Below are 14346 nucleotides of genomic sequence, written 5' to 3'. Positions count from 1 at the left end.
GGACCCTGAGATCTGACAAGGGACACATCCTCTACTCGGGCAGCTTCAGATATTAATTACAAACAGTAATAAAACACTGAGCATATTGGGGGCCATCTGCTCAAGCTACCACAGTGACCAAAAGGACATCAGAGTTCCTTGTCCCATCGGTCAGTTTCACTGCTGCAAAGGTAATTTAGATACCTCGCCCTTCTGATCTTTTAACTTCTGCTCGAGTTTCAAATTCCTGTAAGAGAATGGGATAGGCCTTGCTTGAGTGGTTCTACTGATGGACAACCACTATGGTTGGTGGCGGCAGAAAGATCTGTCATGGAGGGATGGCACAGTGGCCAAGAATGCATGGAGTGGGAAGTGATGGTTCTCTAACTTTTCTCCCTCTTTCTAGTCCATGAACATATTTAATCTTGGCTTAGATCTAGCTAGATCCATTTTTTTTGGGCTTGCTTGTTTTTTCATTTATTTTATATCTCATTGCTAAAAAGTTGTGATATGACTTTCTATTGTCCTGTTGCAAATTGACCCACTCTGAGACCAATAAAATATTAAACAAGTTTTTTTTTTTTTTTTTTTTAGTTTTTTGAGATAGGGTCTCACTCTGGCCCAGGCTGACCTGGAATTAACTACATAGTCTCAGGGGTGGCCATGAACTCATGACAATCCTCCTGCCACTGGCTCCGGAGTGCTGGGATTAAAGGTGTGCGCCACCATGCCCAGCTAACAAGATATTTTTAAAAAATTAAAGATAATAAAATGTTTAAGCTACATTTTTGTATTGTAATTAAGCAGTAATTAATTAAACAAAGACAACTTGATAAAAATCATCAAACTTGGGTTGGAGAGGTGGCAGAGCAGTTAAAGGTGCTTGTTTGCAAAGCCTGATGGTCTGGGTTTGATTTCCCAGTACTCACATAAAGCCAGGTGCACAAAGTATACATACATGTGTCTGGAGTTTGTTTGCAGTGGTTGGAGGCCCTGGCATGCCTGTATTCACTCACTCTCTCTTTCTCAAGTAAGTAAGTAAATAAATAAATAAAATAAAATATATTAGGGCTGGAGGAATGGCTTAGCAGTTAAGGCATTTGCCTGTGAAGCCAAAGAGCTCACGTTCGATTCCCCAGGACCCATGTAAGCCAGATGCACAAGGGGCACATGCATCTGGAGTTCATTTACACTGGCTAGAGGCCCTGCCTGGCATGCTCATTCTCTTACTCTCTTTCTCTTTCTTTCTCTCTGCAAATAAATAAGTATATTAAAAATTCATTCAACTAGGAAAAGTGGCCCAATCCCCGTACAGTATGATTTTTTTTTCAGTTAACATTAGTTCTTTTTTTTAACTTTGACTTGTTTGTCATGAGTATCTATTTTCAGTCTTCCCTTTTATATTTAAAATATCATGACACAGAATCCCAGATTTTAGAGAAAGCTTACATGCTAAAGTTATTTTGGGAGGTATTAACTAGTAACAGGTTTGTGATTTCCAAATTAGGTTCTAGCTATTATGTCAAAATGCTTTTTTTCCTCCTAAAATGCATTTACTGCATTATTTCCTATATATACATTTTCTACTCATATATCATATTGTGATATAATTATTTTAGGAACAAGGCAGTAAAATGAATAACATATGACTTAGGAATTTCAAAGCTACCAGAATTTGGATTCTCCTATTCAAGACAGAACTGGCCTCCAGTGACCTCTGGTGGCTATAAGTATGCATTTTGCATTTTCCAAGTACTATTTATTTATTTTATATGCAACAGATGTAGAAATATCCTGAACAAGGAGATCAGAAGTCAATGCTATGGCTGAGATTAAACAAGTATTTTTAATCTTATTTATTTATTTGCAAGGAGAAATAAAGAGAAGGGGGAATATGAATGGGTGCTCCAGGGTCTCTGGCAACTGCAAATGATCTCCAGATGCATTTACCATTCTGTGTGTCTGGCTTTATGTGGATAATGGGGAATTAAACCTGGGTTGCTAAGAATTGCAAGCTGCTGAGTCAATTCCCCAGCCTGAAACAGACTTTTTTTTTTTTTTTTTTCTTTTTCAAGGTAGGGTCTCACTCTAGCTCAGGCTGACCTGGAATTCACAATTGAGTCTCATGGTGGCCTTGAACTCATGGAAATCCTACTACCTCACCCTCCCTAGTGCTGGGATTAAAGGTGTGTGCCACCATGTCTGGCTCCAAAACAGAATTTTTAAAATAAAAGCCAGCTCCTAAGACTATGCTCTGAGGTATATCTCCTCTTGAATTTTCAAGGATCCCATGCTAACGTTATCATCTCCCTCCGGGATCACTGAGTATCCCTGTTAGATGGCAGTCATTGGTAACTATGCTATAGTGTCTTCTGCCATAGAAATGGCCCTTGTTAGATAGCAGTCATTGGTAAACATGCTATAGCATCTTCTGCCATAAAGAATGATCCCTGTTAGATAGCAGTCATTGGTAACTATGTTATAGTATCTTCTGCCGTAAAGAATGATCCCTGTTAGACAGTAGCCATTGGTAAGCATTCTATAGTGTCTTCTGCCATAAAGAATGGTCCCTGTTAGATATTAGTCATTGGTAACTATTCTATAGCATCTTCTGCCAAAAAGAATGATCTCTGTTAGATAGCAGTCATTGGTAACTATGCTACAGCGTCTTCTGCCATAAAGAATGGTCCCTGTTTGATAGCAGTCATTGGTAACTATGCTATAGCGTCTTCTGCCATAAAGAATGATGAGTTTTTCCTCCTCTGTGGTTTTCCTCAAGCAAAGCCTCATTGCCTTTCTGCCTTTAAGCAATATTCTTAAAACAACAAGAAGTTTTCTGTATATGCGTCTGTGTTCATGTGTGAGCGCATATGTGCACATGTGTGTGGATGTTAGATGACAACTTTAGGGTCATTTTCAGGAATATTACCTACCCCTTTTTCTTTTTGGTTTGTCAAGGTAGGGTCTTACTCTAGTCCAGGCTACCTGGAATTCACTGTTTATTCTCAGGTAGCCTCAGACTCTGGGCAATCCTCTTAACTCTGCTTCCCAAGTGCTGGGATTCAAGGTGCCACCAGGCCTGGCCTTTTTTTTTTTTTTCTTTCTTTTTTGGTTTTTCGAGGTAGGGTCTCACTCTAGCCCAGGCTGACCTGGAATTCACTATGCAGTCTCAGGGTGGCCTTGAACTCACGGCGATCCTTCTACTTCTGCTTCCTGAGTGCTGGGATTAAAGGCGCGTGCCACCACGCCCAGCCATTTTTTTTTTAATTTTATTTATTTATTTGAGAGTGACAGACACAGAGAGAAAGACAGATAGAGGGGGAGAGAGAGAATGGGTGCGCCAGGGCTTCCAGCCTCTGCAAACGAACTCCAGACGCGTGCGCCCCCTTGTGCATCTGGCTAACGTGGGACCTGGGGAACCGAGCCTCGAACCGGGGTCCTTAGGCTTCACAGGCAAGCGCTTAACCGCTACGCCATCTTTCCAGCCCTTGTTTGTTTTTTTGATGGCCTCTTTTTTTTGAGACAGGGTCTGTCATTGATCTGGAGTGTACTAATAGGTTAGACTGGTTGGCCATCAAGCGCCAGTCTTTTTTTTTAAATTTTTTTTTTGTTCATTTTTATTTATTTATTTGAGAGAGAGAGAGAGAGGCAAATAGAGAGAGAGAGAGAGAGAGAATGGGTGTGCCAGGGCCTCCAGCCACTGCAAATGAACTCCAGACACATGCGCCTCCTTGTGCATCTGGCTAACATGGGTCCTGGGGAATCGAGCCTCGAACTGGGGTCCTCAGGCTTCACAGGCAAGCGCTTAACCACTAAACCATCTCTCCAGCCCAAGCGCCAGTCTTTTGATTAGGTTTTAAGTACCAGGCATGAATTCTTTGTGGTTGAATAGGCCTCAAGTCTAATTAGAGAGCAGTTGATTCTTCCCGTAGTAGACACATCACCATTGCACTCATTGGTATACTTGGCCTGGCTGGCCAGCCGTAAAGCTTGCAGGGTCCACTGATGGCAAAGATCATTGATGATGCTTTTTCCCAACCTGCTGCAAACTGTAGCTCTTTCCAGCATCTTGTCAGCTAGTGAAAAGGAAGAAGGCTTCCAGCTGAACTTCAGCTTGGTTTCTCAGAGAAGTGCAGCCCAAGTATGTGGACTCTTTAGCGATATTCTCAAGTTCCAGTGGGCAATCAAGATCCTTCACCATAGCCTATAATGTCTGGCAGGGGCACCAGGGGCCTCCATGGCCAACAACTCACTAGAAGGTATCCTGCCCTTGACATTGAAAGTTTTCTAATGACAATGTGTGGCTTCTGAGCACAACCTTATCCACCTCCTCAGGATACTTCTGCTCCAAACTCTTTCTTTTTCTTTTCTTTTTTTTTTACTTTTCGAGGTGGGGTTTCCCTCTAGTCCAGGCTGACCTGGGATTCACTATGGAGTCTCAGGGTGGTTTTGAACTCACAGTCATCCTCCTACCTCTGCCTCCTGAGTGCTGGGATTAAAGGCGTGAGCCATGATTCCCAGCTTCAAACTCTTTCTTTTTCTTTTATTTTATTATTATCTTTTTAATTAATTAATTAATTAATTTCTTGGTTTTCTGAGGTAGGGTCTCACTCTAGCCCAGGCTGACCTGGAATTCACTATGCAGTCTCAGGGTGGCCTCGAACTCTCGGCGATCCTCCTACCTCTGCCTCCCGAGTGCTGGGATTAAAGGCGTGTGCCACCACGCCCAGCTTAAACTCTTTCTTTTTAAACATACATATTATTAGCTAGTGAAGAAGTCAGTTTCCATATGGCTTATTCATAACATCTTGAATTTCATTTGTTTATTTATTTGAGAGAGAGCAAGAGGCTGATGAGAGAGAGAGAGAGAGAGAAAGAGGGAGAGAGAGAGAATGGGCACGTCAGGGCCTCCACCCACTGCAAATGAACTCCAGACGCATGCGCCACCTTGTGGATCTGGCTTACATGGGATCCTGGGGAATCGAACTTGGGTCCTTTGGATTTGCAGGCAAGTGCCTTAACTGCCAAGCCATTTCCCCAGCCCACATCTTGAATTTTGATCACTCCTCCTCCCACTCCTCACCTCTTCCATCCCCTTCCCCTAACCCCACTTGGACAGTTTCTCCCAGTGGAGTGCTCCTTACCTATCAGTTAGATTCTGCTAGTTGGTGTTTTTTTGTTTTTTTTTTTTAAATTTTTTATTTATTTATTTGAGAGCGACAGACACAGACAGAAAGACAGATAGAGGGAGAGAGAGAGAGAATGGGCGCGCCAGGGCTTCCAGCCTCTGCAAACGAACTCCAGACGCGTGCGCCCCCTTGTGCATCTGGCTAACGTGGGACCTGGGGAACCGAGCCTCGAACCGGGGTCCTTAGGCTTCACAGGCAAGCGCTTAACCGCTAAGCCATCTCTCCAGCCCTAGTTGGTGTTTTTGACTTACCTTGCTTTTTGTCTATTAATTGTATTACTGAGGGGGGGTGGTTGTTGTGTGACAAATTCTCCAGAAAGAAGACATTCCCTCCTGAGGGGAGGAGGGAAGCCTTGGCGTCTCAGGAGGACAAGTCTAGGAGAGCCTAAACTTTAAAGGACACATGATCACTCCCCAGGGTTATAGAAGCAACTCTGGAGAGGCGGACTCTGACTAGCATTGTGTGGCAATGTTCCCTGAATTAAAACATGCCCTCCGGGGTTGAGGAAGGATGCTCAGGAGGCCAACAAGTTCTGAGAAAAAGGTTGCAAGGCCCCTCCCTAAAGCCATGTAAAGTTAAAGCAAGTGCTTGGAAGACAATTCTAGAACCTGTGGAGCTCAAAGATGCAGCTGCCTTGAGTTGTGTCCTATTCTGGGCTTTTTGGTGATGCAGTTGTCTCTGAATCCTTCCTGCTCCTCTGCACAACTCCTCACCCGGCTCTGCAAGTTACCCCAATAACTCACTGGCTCACCAATGGGTTTTCGTGCAATTGTGCTTTGGTCTGTCATCTGTGAGGTATGGGGGGGGGGTGAATAGGCATGTGTTTGGGTCTCCCCAGGGAAACAGTTTAATTTGACAGTGGGGCATAACATTAAAATACATACTTTTTTTGGTGAATTGATCCTTTCATCAGTTCAAAACATTTCTGGTAATTTTCCTTTTCCTTTGTTCTAAACTCTATAGCTTCATGTGGTATCAATAAATCACTTTGTTTTTTGTTTTTTTTTTTTTTTTTTTTTGAAGCTGTTCTTACTATAGCCTGGTCTGACTTGGAACTCACTCTGTAGACTTCAGACTCACAGTGATTCTCCTACCTCAGCCTCCCACATGCTGGAATTAAAGGAACACTCCACCATGCCCGGAAGCTTTAGTTATTAAATGTACTTATTTTTATGTCTTTTTCAATAGCTGTACTGAGAGTTTTATAAACTGTAGTAATGAGTACATAACATTTACTCTTAATATTTCAAAGTGCACAGCTTGCTGTTAAGCATATTCACATTTTGTACAACTGATCTCAGCTTCTTAAACTCAGTTGCAACTGAATGCTGAGGTTGCTAAAACTGATATGTGCAGTAAAAGGTTACTGCATATGCAACAATCAAATTTAATCCAAAATCAGGGCCAGGTGTGGTGGTGCACGCCTTTAATCCCAGTACTTAGGAGGCACAGGTAGGAGGATCGCTGTGAGTTCAAGGCCACCCTGAGACTACATAATGCATTCCAGATCAGCCTGAACTAGAGTGAGACCCTACCTTGAAAAACCAAAATAAATAAATAAAATAAAATCCACAGCCTAGAGGACCAGAGGCTAAGGTTCAGAGAGATTTTATTAGATTATAGTAGAATTTAAGAGAAGGAAGCAAGGCAAAGCTCTTACCTGAGGAGGTCTGAGCAGTATGCCTCGAGACTCAGGTTGGGGTTTTTCATGTGAGTCCCTAGGATGGGCAGCTGGTCTGGTTAGTCCAGTCCTGACCTCAGGTGTCTGGGGTCAGGTTTTCTGGGAAATGGCAATCTTTCCAGAAATCTTAATCTTTTAAAAAAGGGCTTCTGAGAAATGGGTTGGAAGCCTCTCCAGAGGGCAGAGATTGAGAGAGAGAGAGAGAAACCCAGATTGTCCCCCTTTAGGCTCCAAGATATTCCTGTAGGGAGACCTGTCATCTTTACAGTGCCTCGCTGCCACCTTGGTTCTGAACACATGCGTACTTGGCAATTACTGCAAATGCTGCCTAAAGCTTTCCAGTTCACTCTCAAGACTACTGGATGCTATGAATTGCACAGCTTGATGGTACACACACAGTTTTCTGGCCTTATAGAAACATAATGGCTTAATTACAGAAAACAAAGACTTTAATATTTTCCCACCTGCAGCCCTCAACATGTGACTATCAAATAAGCACTTCTTTGGATTGCATTGTTTTTAAAAATTATTTTTCAGTTGCAGCTTGAGTTTCATGAGCAATTACTGAAAGAATTTTGGCTTCAGATGGGGACAGGATTTCCAACATTTTCTGAAATAGCCATAGACATATTATATGTATGACGTTCTGTACTGTGTATTTATGCAAAGTGGCATTCTCAGGTGTTTGATTACAAAAATAAAAAAAAAAATTGGGAACTAGAGACATGGCTTTGAGGTTAAGGTACTTGCCTGCAAAACCCAAAGGACCCAATTTTGATTCTTCAGTTCTCAAGTAAAGCCAGATGCATAAAGTGGTGCATGCATGGAATTCATTTGCAGTGGCTAGAAGCCCTGGCACACCTGTTTTTTTTTTGTTTTGTTTTGTTTTTTTTCTCTCTCAAGTAAAAAGAAAAAAAAAAGTAAAAAAGCTGGCTATAAAATTCTTTTCAAAATTCAGCATTGTATTTATTGGCATTTCATCCCTGTATATAGCCAATCGATATTTGAGTGCATGTATTTATCCATTTTTATGCTATATGCAGTGTTGCAGACAGGTTCACATTGTTGGGATGAGCATCCAAATCAGACACAGGAAGGGATTTATTTCAAGCTTACAGATCCAGGATGAAGTTCCGTTGTAAAGTGAGCAAAATGTTATATTTTCTACATTTCTTTATACATAGCTTAGAAAAAAAATACAAGTCCCTTCCGTGTAGGAGATCATAAAAGAATGGAATGAAACACTTGTTTAAGCAGATGGGGAAGGTAGATAAAACAGGAGACTCTGAGGCTCTGCAGGTCTAAATAGCATTACCTGGGCCTGCATTGTTGAGCAAACTGCTTAAGGACAGATAAGCTGGAGACTCCTGGTCACAGGCTTACCTCACACCCCCCAGGCACTTCCTGTAACTGACCAACAGACCTGTTTACAAGTTCCTTTTTTCATCTTCTAAGATACACGGAATTCCCCACTACTAAATTGTGATTTATGGTTTAACTCCCATCCTGGATTTTTTTTTGTGTGTGTGGTTATTTCCAATAAGAGCTGACATTCTGAACAGTTCAGGGCTGCCCTCTGAGATTACCTCTGGGGGGCAGACCTGATATACCAGACTTTCTTCTTTTTCTTTTCTTTCTTTTTTACCCAATAAAACTTTGCCTCACCTTGGCCAGGTGTGGTGGCACACACCTTTAATCCCAGCACTTGGGAGGCAGAGGTAGGAGGATCGCTGTGAGTTTGAGGCCACCCTGAGTCTACATAGTGAATTCCAGGTTAGCCTGGGCTAGAGTGAGACCCTACTTCCATAACCCAAAAACAAAACAAAACAAAACAAAAAAACGTTGCCTCACATTCCGTGAGTCAGTGGTCTCACTTGTGCAACCTGGACCCTGTAACGTCATCAGTGGCAGAAGAATGCTAAGAGGCAGAGGATCTGGCCAGAGCTCAGACGGCTCTTCATTCCCTTGCTCTGGAAATCTGATTCATGGCCAAACACACCTTAGGGCTGGACCCTAGGATCCACCCCAGGGACACTTCCTTCAGCCAAGTGGCTGGAGACCCAAATTACTGTAAGACCCCCAAAACGAGGACCCCACGCTCTGCCCGGATATGGCGACACCCCAAATCACTCATGAGAAGCGATCTTGATGCAAACTGCAAGAGGATTTTATTCCAAGCACGCTGGGGCCCACAGTCGTACACCGCACAGGGGTAGAGGACTGCAGAGCCCCGAATGCAGGAACGGGACAGTTTTTATAGGGTTTCTAACAAAGCCTGTGCATTAGACCAATCAGTTTTTTAACATCAGGAGCCCGCGGGGTGCGAGCCAGTCAGTTTGTGCCACTCCATAGTTTCTAAGCCAATTAGTTTAATTTGTTCAAGCCCCTCGTGGACCAATCAGTCTCCTATGACCTTGGAGGTCAGCATTTGCGCAGGTCCTTGGGTGGGGGTAGCAGAGTGTGGTATCAGTCTCCTATGACCTTGGTGGACTGAGGCAGGCTGCTACAGCTTATGGTGCGGGCTACTAAGGCTTACAGTGTGGGCTATTAAGGCTTATGGTGCAGGCTATTTACAGAAACCAAATAAGTGGTTCACTTCATTACTCATTTCCCATCCTTGAGGGCTATCTCATGCCCTTTTTACCTAGTTTTATGTTAGGAGCGGGCTCTGATATAATGAGAAGAGGGATTCTTTACTTGCTTCCAACAGAGAGTAAAGCCTGGAGTTTGAGGTATGCAGGGGCCCGCTTAAGCTCCCTTTGGAGCGTGATAGTATTTCTGGGCTTCTGAATTCTTGGGCCTTTCATTACAAGCTTTAATAAAACACATGAGTTGGGCTGGAGAGATGGCTTAGCGGTTAAGCGCTTGCCTGTGAAGCCTAAGGACCCCGGTTTGAGGCTCGGTTCCCCAGGTCCCACGTTAGCCAGATGCACAAGGGGGCGCACGCGTCTGGAGTTCGTTTGCAGAGGCTGGAAGCCCCAGCACGCCCATTCTCTCTCTCTCCCTCTATCTGTCTTTCTCTGTGTCTGTCACTCTCAAATAAAGAAAGAAAGAAAGAAAGAAAAAAGAAAAAAAACACGTGAGTCTATGGGGGGTATAAATTCAAGCTACCACGTATAGTTTTTCATTTTCTTCAGAGACTGTTTTTCCCTTCATTATTCCCTCCCTTCCCTCCCTCCCTCCCTCCCTCCCTCCCTCCCTCCCTCCCTCCCTCCCTCCCTCCTTCCTTCCTTCCTTCCTTCCTTCCATATGCCTGCCTTTTAGTTTTTACTCTTCTCCCTTTGTTTGTTTAAATCTTCTTTCTTTGCAGGCCGTCTCTCACTATGCAGCCCGGGATGACCTCAAACTCATGTTGCTTTTGCTTCCGTCTCCCAAGTGCTGCAATTACAGGTATGTGCCACCACCCCGCCTGCTGCTAAACAATAGTACAGTATCAAAGCTAAGAAACTGCAAAGTACGTTACTATTGACTAAACGTGAGACTCAGGTGCCAGTGGTTTTCTCACTCGTGTCCATTCTCTATTCCAGAATCTTCCTGGGAGGCCTCACTGCTCAGACATCAACTGAGTGTCTTGTCTCCTGTCTGTTGCAGCATTATTCAATCTTTTCTTGCCATTCTCTTGACAGGTGGTTGTGTCCTTATTTTTTTGGGAGGGGGGACAAGGTCTCATTCTAGCCCAGGGTGACCTGGATCTCTCTCTGTAGTACAGGCTGGCCTTGAACTCACAGGGAGCCCCTATCTCAGCTTCCTGAGTGTTGGAATTAAAGATGTACACCACCACAGCCAGATCTTTGACAGTTTTGAGAACTAATTGGGTATTCAATAGAATGCCTTTGTTTTTGGTTGAGCTGAAATGTTTTTTCATGTTTGGGGTAAACTGGATTATGGCTCTGGTGGAAGAATGCCATTGCTTAGATCATTATCTCATACCCAGGGTTATATGTTATCAACATGATTGACTATTGATTTGGACTTTTAAAAAATATTTTTTATTTTTTTTTATTTGACAGAGAGAGAGAGAGAGAGAGAGAGAGAGAGAGAGAGAGAGAGGGAGGGAGGGAGGGAGGGAGGGAGAGGGAGAGAGAGAGAGAGAGAATGGGCACACCAGGGCCTCTAGCCACTGCAAATGAACTCCAGACACGTGTGCCCCCTTGTGCATCGGCTAACGTGGGTCCTTTGGCTTTGCAGTAAAATGCCTTAATGCTAAGCCATCCCTCCAGCCCTTGATTTGGACTTTTATGACCTGGCCAGTTTAATGCAGAGCTTGCTGATTTTTCACTTACAAAGTTTCCCATGTTTTCATTCTTTTTGTTGTTGGTGGTGGTGTTTGAGACAGGTCTGTTTTTACTCTGTAGCTCAGACTGGCCTCAAATTTACAGCAGTCCTTCTGCCCAGCTTCCCAGTACTGGGATTAAAGGGGTGAGCCACCACTCCTGCCTTCTTTTCCATACTCGTCACTCAGTGTACTTAGTTGTACTTAGTCTCTAAGTTCAGCCCATTCCCCGTGGGGGATGGGAACTGAGCTCTACTCAGCGAAGGTAGAAGTGGCATGTGAAGCTGAACAGTGATCCTCCAAAGACAACTACGTTATAATTTACTACGTTCTAATCAGAACTACATTCTGATTCAGGTGGCCCCCATAAACTTCCATGTTCTGAATTCTCAGTCCCCAGCTGTTGGCAATTTGGGAGTGAAACGTATGGAGGCAGTATGTTGTTGGGGGCAGGCATATGGGTGTTATAGCCAGCTTCCTCTTGCCAGTGTTTGGCACACTCTCCTGTTACTACTGAACATCTGATGTTGGCCAGTAAGTGATGTCCATCCTCTGCTCATGCCATCATTTTCTCCTGCCATCATGGAGCTTCCACTTGAGTCTGTAAGCCAAAATAAACCCCCTTTTTCTCCCCACAAGATGCTCTTGGTCAGGTGTTTTCTGCCAGCAATGCCAACCTGATTGCAATACCATATTACCTTCTGTATGTAAAAGGGACTTTTGGAGATGTAATTTAAATGAAGATTCTTGGCTGGGGGTGGGGGGGAAGATTCTAAATCATATAAGTTGGTCTAAAATAATTAATGGCAGGCCGGGTGTGGTGTTACATGCCTTTAATCCCACCACTCGGGAGGCAGAGGTAGGAGGATCGCCGTGAGTTCGAGGCCACCCTGAGACTACAGAGTGAATTCCAGGTCAGCCTGGGCTAGAGTGAGACCTTACCTCGAAAAACAAAACAAACGAACAAACAAAAGTATAATTAAAATAATTAATGGCAACAATCCCCATAAAAGTACAGTGAGGTCCAGGCCTGGAGACACACACCTTGAATCCCAGCACTCGTGAGGCAGAGGTAGGAGAATCACCATGAGTTCGAGGCCACCCTGTGACTACAAAGTGAATTCCAGGTCAGCCTGAGTTAGAGTGAGACCCTACCATGGAAAACCATAAAAGATTTTAAAAAGTACAGTGAGGAGGTATTGTCAAGTTGGAAGCAGGAATTAGAGTAATTGGTCAGGAGCCAACAAACATAAAAGAAGACAGACATGGTTTTAGAGCCAACTTTCATATTAAGACACTAAAATTTGATTCGAGTCCACAAATTCCTGGAAGTAAATAGTAAATATAGAAGGTTCATTTTTGGTTTACTGAAGTAGTAAAAACTATGAAAATCAATTATCTCTAGTAATGATGAGTATGGAGGAACACAAATAGCTTATAAAAATATAACTTACTCCATTTGTGAAAATTAAAATAAATTTTTGAGGCAGGTTTCTCACTCTAACCTAAGCTGACCTGGAAGTCAGTATGTAGTCCATGCTGGCCTCAAACTCACAGAAGTTTTCTACTTTAGCCTTCTGAATGCTAGGATTATAGACATGAGCCACCATGCTTGGTGATAATAAATGTATAATACATATTAGAAATATAAATGAGGGGCTGGGGAAATTGCTTAGTGGTTAAGGCATTTGCCTGCAAAGCCTACGGACCCTGGCTTGATTCCCTGGGACTTACGTAAGCCAGGTACACAAGGGGGCACATGTGTCTGGAGTTTGTTTGCAGTGGCTGAAGGCCCATTCTCTTTCTCTCTGCCTCTTCCTCTCTCTCTCTCTCTCAAAAAAAAAAAAAAAAAAGATATTAAAAAAAGAAATATGAGTTCATTTTGTTTCTTTTACTTAGCCAGCCTAATTAAAACGCCTATATAAATGAAAGCATATGGAGCCGAGTAGATGACTCAATGGATTGCTGTAGAACTATGAGGAACTGAGTTTGATCTCTAGCACCCACAGAAAACTCTGTGTGGTGGCTCATGCCTGTGGTTCCAGTGCAAGGGAGGTGGGGAAAGAGGGATATCTAGGGCTCAATGGCTAGCTAGTCTAACCAAATTAGTGACGACAAAGTTCAATCAGAGACTGTCTCAAAAATCAAGGTGGGGGGCTGGAGAGGTGGCTTAGTGGTTAAGCGCTTGCCTGAGAAGCCTAAGGACCCTAGTTTGAGGCTCGATTCCCCAGGACCCACGTTAGCCAGATGCCCAAGGGGTCACACGCATCTGAAGTTCGTTTGCAGTGACTGGAGGCCCTGGTGCGCCCATTCTCTCTCTCTCTCTCTCTCTGACTCTTTCTCTCTGTCTGTCTCTCTCAAATAAATAAATAAAAATAAAAATAAATCAAGGTGGGGAATGACTGAAGAAGATATCTGACACCATTCTCTGGTATCTGCATACACATCTGAACATGTATACGCACACACACGTACAGTACACACATACCTCCCAAGAGAAAAAGCATAATTTCATAAAGATGTAGAAAGATATATATTGCACTATTCATTTATCATACTAATTCTTTTAAAGTATTTTTATGTATTTGTGAGAGATAGTGAGAGAGAAAGAGAGAATATAAATAAGGGTGTACCAGGGCCTCTTGGTGCTGCAAGCAAACTCTGGACATGTGTGCTGCTTTGTGTGGGTACTGAGGAAGTGAACCCACACCAGCAAGCTTTGCAATCAAGCACTTTTAAAAAAAAAAAAAAAATTTATTTATTTGAGAGTGACAGAGAGAGAGAGAGAGAGAGAGAATGGGCGCGCCAGGGTCTCCAGCCACTGTAAACGAACTCCAGACGCGTGAGCCTCCTTGTGCATCTGGCTTACGTGGGTCCTGGGGAATCGAGCCTCGAACTGGGGTCCTTAGGCTTCACACGCAAGCGCTTAACCGCTAAGCCATCTCTCCAGCCCCCAATCAAGCACTTTTAACCACGAGCCATCTCCTTAACTCCTTATTTTAATTTGAATGTCAGGTAAAGGTGTAACTTGTTTCTGAACATTTATTTCTGCCTATAGTCAATTAATCCATCAGCAAATCTTTTCTTCTTCACTGTGTTCTAGATCCTCCTATGTGATATAGGAATTTGGGGGTTCCTCTGCCAATGCACCAACAATGATAATTTTGGGTGTCTTTGGATTCTTGTCTTCAGAGTTTAAAGAATAAAATCTACAGGCTTATGGA

Source organism: Jaculus jaculus, chromosome 3 (assembly GCF_020740685.1).
Source record: "Jaculus jaculus isolate mJacJac1 chromosome 3, mJacJac1.mat.Y.cur, whole genome shotgun sequence".
In the NCBI taxonomy this organism is placed as follows: domain Eukaryota; kingdom Metazoa; phylum Chordata; class Mammalia; order Rodentia; family Dipodidae; genus Jaculus; species Jaculus jaculus.
This window is presented reverse-complemented; position numbering follows the sequence as displayed.